We start from the raw sequence: 7,358 nt of genomic DNA, 5'->3' as shown, positions 1-7,358 counted from the left end.
CAACTCCATTCTTGTAACTTGTGGGTAACCAATAAATAATGGATCATTGTGGGAATCCATGATAAAAAAATGATATTCTTCTATTAAATCATCCAACAACATATCATAAAGCATCCCCAGGATTCAACAAGCTCTGCACAGTGAGCAGGAATAGTGCAAGAGCTGCTGCACGCAATATGGCCGAGGAGCGATCCAGGAATGAGCTCTCGGGACATGCACGAGCGCTCCAACACTATTCCTGCATGTACCCAGCTCCTGTATGCTAATTACCCCATTTGCAGGTGAAAACCATGCAAATGAGGCGAATTGGTGATCCAGAAAGCATACAGGCATTTGTGCAGGAATAGTGTAACCTGCCCAAGGAGCTAACCGAATACATTTCTGCAAATTACAAAACGGAGGCATGACAGCTCCAGAGAAAGCATGTATTCAATGTAGTAGGCATACCAATGGCCAAATATATGGCCATCGGCATGGGAAATAGTTGCAAAATTATAAAAAATAACTTTTTTTGTCCTATTTTGGCAGTTTAAGCATAGGGCGGCGGTGCGCAAATTGGATCGGCCCGAAAATAAAAGAAAAGCTGGAAATAAGCTTTTAAACCAAAATCAGCATTTTGCCATGATAGTCAATGGCATGCAGAAGATAACAATACCATTGAATAGTTGTTGCTAAGGGAGAAGACTGAGTGTCAGTCTTGTAACCATGCATTAGCAGTCAGTTTAATGCAAATGAGGGAATTGATACTGAATCACAGAATTCTCCTCAGTGTTAGCTAGCACTCAACCGTGTAAGTGCAGTAATACCATGGTGCAAGCCTAAGAGGTAGCTGACTTCAAAAGAGGGTGTGTCATGCATGCTGTAAGCTTATTGGTGCTCTGTGGCCTGTGTTTGCTCTTAGCTAAGCACAGCTAAGGAAAGGGGTATGTCTAAGGTTGCCTAGCAGTTTTTACATTGCATAAATGGGTGTGGGCTCCACACACCAGATTTTAAACAAAAAAAAAAAAAAAACAGGAAATAGCAGCTCTGTTCACATCTGAGCACTGAGTATGTGCAGCGTGCCGCAGGGCTTAAACAGGAAAGCAATGGGAAGGGAAAACAGCAGTAGGAAGGCAATCAAGGAGAACTAGAATAGCTACCAGGTGAAATTTATCAGAATCAGCCAATTACACAGGCAGCAGCCCAGCCCAGCCCAGCACACTGCTATAAACTATGCAAACACCCTTCACTCCAGTTTTTCCCACAAACCCTATGCCACTGGTGTACACAGACGGGGAAATTTTAGCAGACAAAACTAACAAAATGATAGGGGCTGCTGTCGCTCTCATACATCAATATGTGGTAAGAGGTTGAGGGTGGTGAGGATGAGAATGCTGATGACCACCCACAGTGAGGAGAAGGAGAAGAGTGTACAGATCCTGGGTAACCTACCAGGGGCTACATGAGCTGGAGATAGTGGAGTGCTATAGGGTGGACAGGGACATCCTACAGCAAATTGTTGAGCTGTGCCGGCCACGCCTCACACACAGAACCAACAGAGGGGAACCCATCCAAGTGGATACCAAGGTATGTGTAGGCTTAAGAATACTAGCCACAGGTACCTTCCAAAGGTCAACTGGGGATATCATGGGGATCTCATAGGCATCAGCATCCAGGGTACTCCACCAGTTCCTGGATGCCATGTCAGCACATGCCAGTGTGCACATATATTTCCTCAACACCCGTAAGGCATTGACCAGCAATATGCAACTCTTCCACCAAATAGCAGAATACCCTGAGGTAGTGGGTGCTATAGACTGCACACACATACACATCAAAGCACCATCTGTTGAACGGGGTAGGGTCTGCATAAACTGCAAGGGCGTCCCCTCCATCAACTGCCAGGTCATGTGAGATGCCCAAGGCATTATAATGAATGCGTGTGCTGGCAGCCATGGAAGCTATCACGACTCCCACATCTGGCATATGACACAGCTGTACCAGAGATTTGCCACTGCGGACATCCCATATGGCCACTAGTAGGGGATGCTGGTTACACACTGGAGCCATGACTGATGGTAACCATCAGAAATGCACACACACCCAAACAAGAACTCCATAATGAGGCACACGCACAAATGAGAATCTTAATAGAGTGTGTGTTTGGGATGCTCAAGTCGCGGTTTTGGTCCTGGACATATCCGGTGGAGCCTTGCAGTACTCTCCAGCTACATGTACCCAGATTTTCATTGTATGTGCCACACTACACAGTATGATCCTGCAGAAACAGGTGCAGCAGGAAGAGCACGGGGCAGGGCCACACAGCCCCCCACCATTGCCAAGGCCAGCACAGGCACAAAATGACTCAGAGGAGGAACAACCTGAACCTGCCCATGTAGGCAGAATGAGGCATGTCCAGTATGCCTAGGCTTTGGCAAAGAGGCAATGCATAGCACATACACTGACACGGTAGGAACCCAGGGAATGACACCTATCTCTGACTCGCACATACAGTAAAAGGGATGTCAAACATAACACTACCTGTGCTTTACCATGTTTAGGGAGTGCACTATGTGCATCTGACATAGTCAGCCCTCCAGCACCATCCTCAATACTGGCACAGACACAAGTAACTCACTCTTCCTATCAATTGCTGAATGGAATAGTATGTTCTGCTAGTCATAGCTATGGTATGGATGTGAGCATGCAAGGGAATCGGGTGGCTGAATGGGATGGCAGCAGATAGTGGAAACCTATATGGGCAGCATGGAATCCATAACAAATACTGGTGTCAACAAAGTAGGAAGTACTAGACAAGTTGACAAATCCCACTGCAGTACATGTGGTGGCCCAAATGTGTGTCCATAGGACACACACATGCATGTCAGTAAGGTTCACATACCCAACAACCCAACAACAGTCTCAGTCAGCAAAACAGGTGTAGATAACCGTAAAGAAAGGCTGTGCTAAGGTCTCCAACTAATGGCAATGGATAACAGTGCCCCTCCAGACCTACACAGACAGACTACAACAGGTCAGGCAATTGTATGTTAGTTCTGCAGGGTATGAAGTCTGAAACTGAAATGTAGGTCGATAAAACCTAAGATCTGTACTCTACTGATATGCCTCTAGTTTGCATGATAGGTCAGAATACAAAATGAAATGGAAGCCAACAGAGTACCTAAAATACCAGTACAGTCATAGCAAGTGTTTACAGTTGTCAGATGTGCTGCACCCCCAATCCTATGTAGAAATGCAGTAACATGTATGAGTGGGGTTAATAACAGTGAAGCATAGATTACCTGAGTTGGCCCAATTTACAGGCTAGATTGTTGCCTATGTACAATATGCAGGGCTCTGTGTGTTAGGTTGTTGTGCTTTGTACATTGTGTGGAAGTGGTCAGCATGTAGGCATGGAGGATTGTGTCCCGGTGGCCTATGGCCACTACTGTTGATGACAGGGCCATGTTCTGACAACTGTAGTGCCAACCACAATGCATCTCAGCAAAACCCAATTCAGCAGTCATCCATACTCATTCTTCAGATGTCAATATCTGTCGCCATCTGAAAGATGGACATGCCATGAATGTGGGCCCAAACATACACACAGTACACAGGTGAAAGTACCCTAGACAGAGTGCATAAAATGTAACTGTCAGATGCACATACTTTTGGAATTGTACATACAGGTTAGCAGCACATTAGCACATTAGTTGTCTGTGTGGTATGGAATATTGATGTAGTCTGGCCAATCAGTGGCAGACCACAAAAGGCACAGTTATAAAGTAATGAGAGACTGCCTATGTCCCTGCTCAAGGCAGTATAAGGGGAATGTCCCATGTATATCTGTGAGTCAGCTGCAAGTAGCTTTCATATCACACATGCACTCAGCTCATCCCACTATCATCCACAGGTTTATCACAGGTCATATCCCTGCTGTTGGGAATGAGTACAGCATGAACCCCATGTCTGTATGACAATACCCACAGAATACAGCATGCTGAAGAGGTGTCCTATACAGGTATGTCCCTAGCATACCTCTCAACCAGTTAATGCAAAAAATCTGGACAAAGCTTGACAAAATGGGGGTACAAATAGGGACATATTTTAAATATTGCTCTTATAAAGTTAGAAAGTTGCTAGAGTATCAGGATTTGCTTTAATATACATTTTCTGAATGATATGAAGTCTGAAACTCAAATGTATGCCATTATTTAGTAACTTCAATCCTGACATCATCCCAGTGATTTGCCAGGAAAAAAAGTGTTTTGTGTGTGTGTTCCCAGAGGAATGGTTTATGGCCCATTCACACACATTGCACTTCCCATAGCCCATGTTAGCAGTCATACTGATGTCAGTCACCTTGAAATAACCCTCTGGCTAATTATCAGCCCCATAACCTCTGTGGAGTGTGTGATAATGGTGTAATGCTATAGTGTAACATCCTAGTTAGGTAGGAGTTCTAATCCCAGACATGACAATGATGACACTCTGTGTGTGTGTAGAGATTAATGATTTTGAGGCCATTCACAGTCACTACACCTCCCATTGCCCTACTTTAGCAAGCCTGCTGATGTCATTCACCTTGAAATACATCTTTGGATAAAGACTAGCCCTAGAAGCTCTGTGGCACCTGTGATAACTGCATAATGCTGTAGTGTAAAATAAGCTAGGTAGGAATTCTAATCCCCAACATGTCAACTGTGAAACTGTGTGTGTGCGCATGTAATGATTAATGATTTTGAGGCCATTTACAGTCACTACACCTCCCATTTCCCTACTTTAGCAAGCCTGCTGATGTCATTCACCTTGAAATACACCTTTGGACAACGACTATCCCAATAAACTCCATGGTGTGTGCCATAAATGCAGAACAATGTAGTAGCAGTAACTACACAGCTATGGGTTTGAATCTCATCTGTGGCAGGTGTTTGTATGTGTACCTCAAAGATTTTGGCCCCATTTGCAGCCAGACTTTAGCAGTCCTGCAGATATCATCCACCTTGCAAGTACCTGTTGCAAAGCCTAAACCATGTCAGGTCAGTAGTGCGTGTGGTAAATGCATAATATAATGGTCTGTAAAGATTGTTAGAGATTTGAACCTCAACCCTGGCAAATGTAAATGTGTGATTAGGGTAAAATTATTTTTGGGATCTCTCACCCTCTACATCACCCAATGCCAGTATTTACAAGGGCTGATGATGTTCCTCACCTTAGAATTACTGTGTGATAACATCACTCCAAAAAGCTCTGTGGTGTGTGCAATAAATGCAGTGCACTGTAGTAACAATACATAGCTAGGTAGGGGCTTGAATCCCAGTACTGGCAAGTGTGTCTGTGTGTGTGTCTGGTGTCAGTATTCTGTGTGGAGGCTGCTGTGATTGTGTAATGACAGGATGCATTGTGGGGTAGGTTTTGCTAAATTATTATATTGAGGACCTACTATATGTCACAATGTCCACCTTATAAGGACAACAGATATCAAACAGCAGAGAGGCTGGTGTAGACAATCCATAGCCCTACATGTGACATTATGGATTGAACAATATAGGCAACCCTTGTATTACTCAAAGAACACTCTCCACCCATGTCTTATACACAAACACACTTGTCTAGGCAACATCCACTATATTGAAAGTTCCCTGCATATTACCTCACAGATAGTAACCACGGTGTGATTGCAGTGGACTACATGCCTGTTGACCACAACAGTGCCACTGACATCAGAAAGTACTGTGATGTCTTACATCTCCTGACTGTGTGTTATCCAACAAGTAAAAGGACATGGCACCCTGTTCCATCCCTACAGTAGGCAATAAAATGCTTACAGTGGTCCTTGTGCTATGTAACCCAATGGACGCCTGCAACAACTGTAGAGTCTGCAAATGTAACCCGCAATGGGAATGCCATGCCTTATACACATGCCTGTATGGACAGATGCCACTAACTCCACTGAATACCTGTATCATGCTGTCAATGTAGGTGCAAGCATAACCTCAGTTCCATAGCCAGGTCTCCCCAAATGAGGTCAGGAATGCTACATCAGAAGATAACAATCTGTACACACAACATGTCCCAGAGACCTCAAGTACACATCCACATGTCAAAGAACATGAGTGTGGGACGTGCACAACCCAGACACTGTCCATGTTATGGAATATAGCTCACATACATTGGAAGCAGTGCACATCACTGGCCATCCACAATAGTAACCCAGATGAGTGGATGGTGAATACAATACCCGCCTGTGTGGACCACTCCAGGGACTATACCACTGAGCCACACTGGAGACCATTGTCAAATGGCCTGATGTCAAGGTATTCCCTTTGCCTAGCCTTGTACAGCTGTCAGGCCCATCCACCTACTATACACCTGCAAAGCAATGAACCTATGCATCTCAGTCCTGGCAAATGTGTGTGTGTGTGTGTGTGTGTGTGTGTGTGTGTGTGTGTGTGTGTGTGTGTGTGTGTGTGTGTGTGTGTGTGTGTGTGTGTGTGTGTTGTTTGGAGATTAATGACTTTGAAGCCATTCACATTCACTACACCTCCCATTGGCCTACTTTAGCATGCCTGCTGATGTCATTCACCTTGACATAACCCTTTGGCCATGTATCAACCATATAAGCTTTGTGGAGCTTATGATAACTGCGTAAAAGTAAAGTATATCAAACTAGTTAGGTAGGGGTTCTAATCTTGATCCTGCCAATTGTGATGGTGTGTGTGTGTCTCCATTTAACACCTGCTTTTGTGGACATTCACATGTACTACACTTCCCTTACCCCTTCTTTAGCACTGTTGCTGATGTCACTCACCTTCAAAGATACCTTTGGACAACTCTCCAACATGTAAGCTCTGTGGTGCATGCAAAAACTGCATAACACTGTAATAGTAATAAATAGTTAGGTCAGGGTTTGAAACTCAGTACTGGTGTGTGTGTGTGTGTGTGTGTGTGTGTGTGTGTGTGTGTGTGTGTGTGTGTGTGTGTGTGTGTGTGTGTGTGTGTGTGTGCCATCAACATCCTGTGTTGGCGTTGGGATGAGTGTGTATTGATAAGATCCATTGCAATGTGGGTTTTGCTACATAATTATATTGAGGACCTATATGTTCCATTGTCCACATTACAGGGCCAACAGTTTTCAAACATTTTAGAGGTTATTGTAGACAATCCTCAGCCATAAATGTGTACAGCCATGTGTAATTACTATGTGACAGTATGAAAGTAGAAAACAATATAGGCAACTGTTATAGTATGAAGTAGTAAACAATATAGGCAACTGATATAATACCCAGATACCACTCTCCACCCACAGATCATATACAAACACACTTGGTTCTTGCTGTCTTACACCCTTCCTTTCTTACTTTGTCTCTGACTCTCTG

At 44.2% G+C, this 7,358-nt stretch overlaps 1 long non-coding RNA gene across 2 annotated transcripts in view; it reads left to right on the top strand.

Annotated features, from left to right (window-relative positions):
• Positions 1–7,358, top strand: part of LOC122799212 — a 257,011-nt gene that overhangs the window by 37,698 nt on the left and 211,955 nt on the right. The window lies entirely within an intron of this gene.

Source organism: Protopterus annectens, chromosome 4.part0 (genome assembly GCF_019279795.1).
Source record: "Protopterus annectens isolate FY-2018-M chromosome 4.part0, PAN1.0, whole genome shotgun sequence".
Lineage (NCBI taxonomy): Eukaryota > Metazoa > Chordata > Ceratodontiformes > Protopteridae > Protopterus > Protopterus annectens.
Note: the sequence above shows the minus strand (reverse complement) of the source record. Positions and strands in the feature narration are given on the sequence as shown.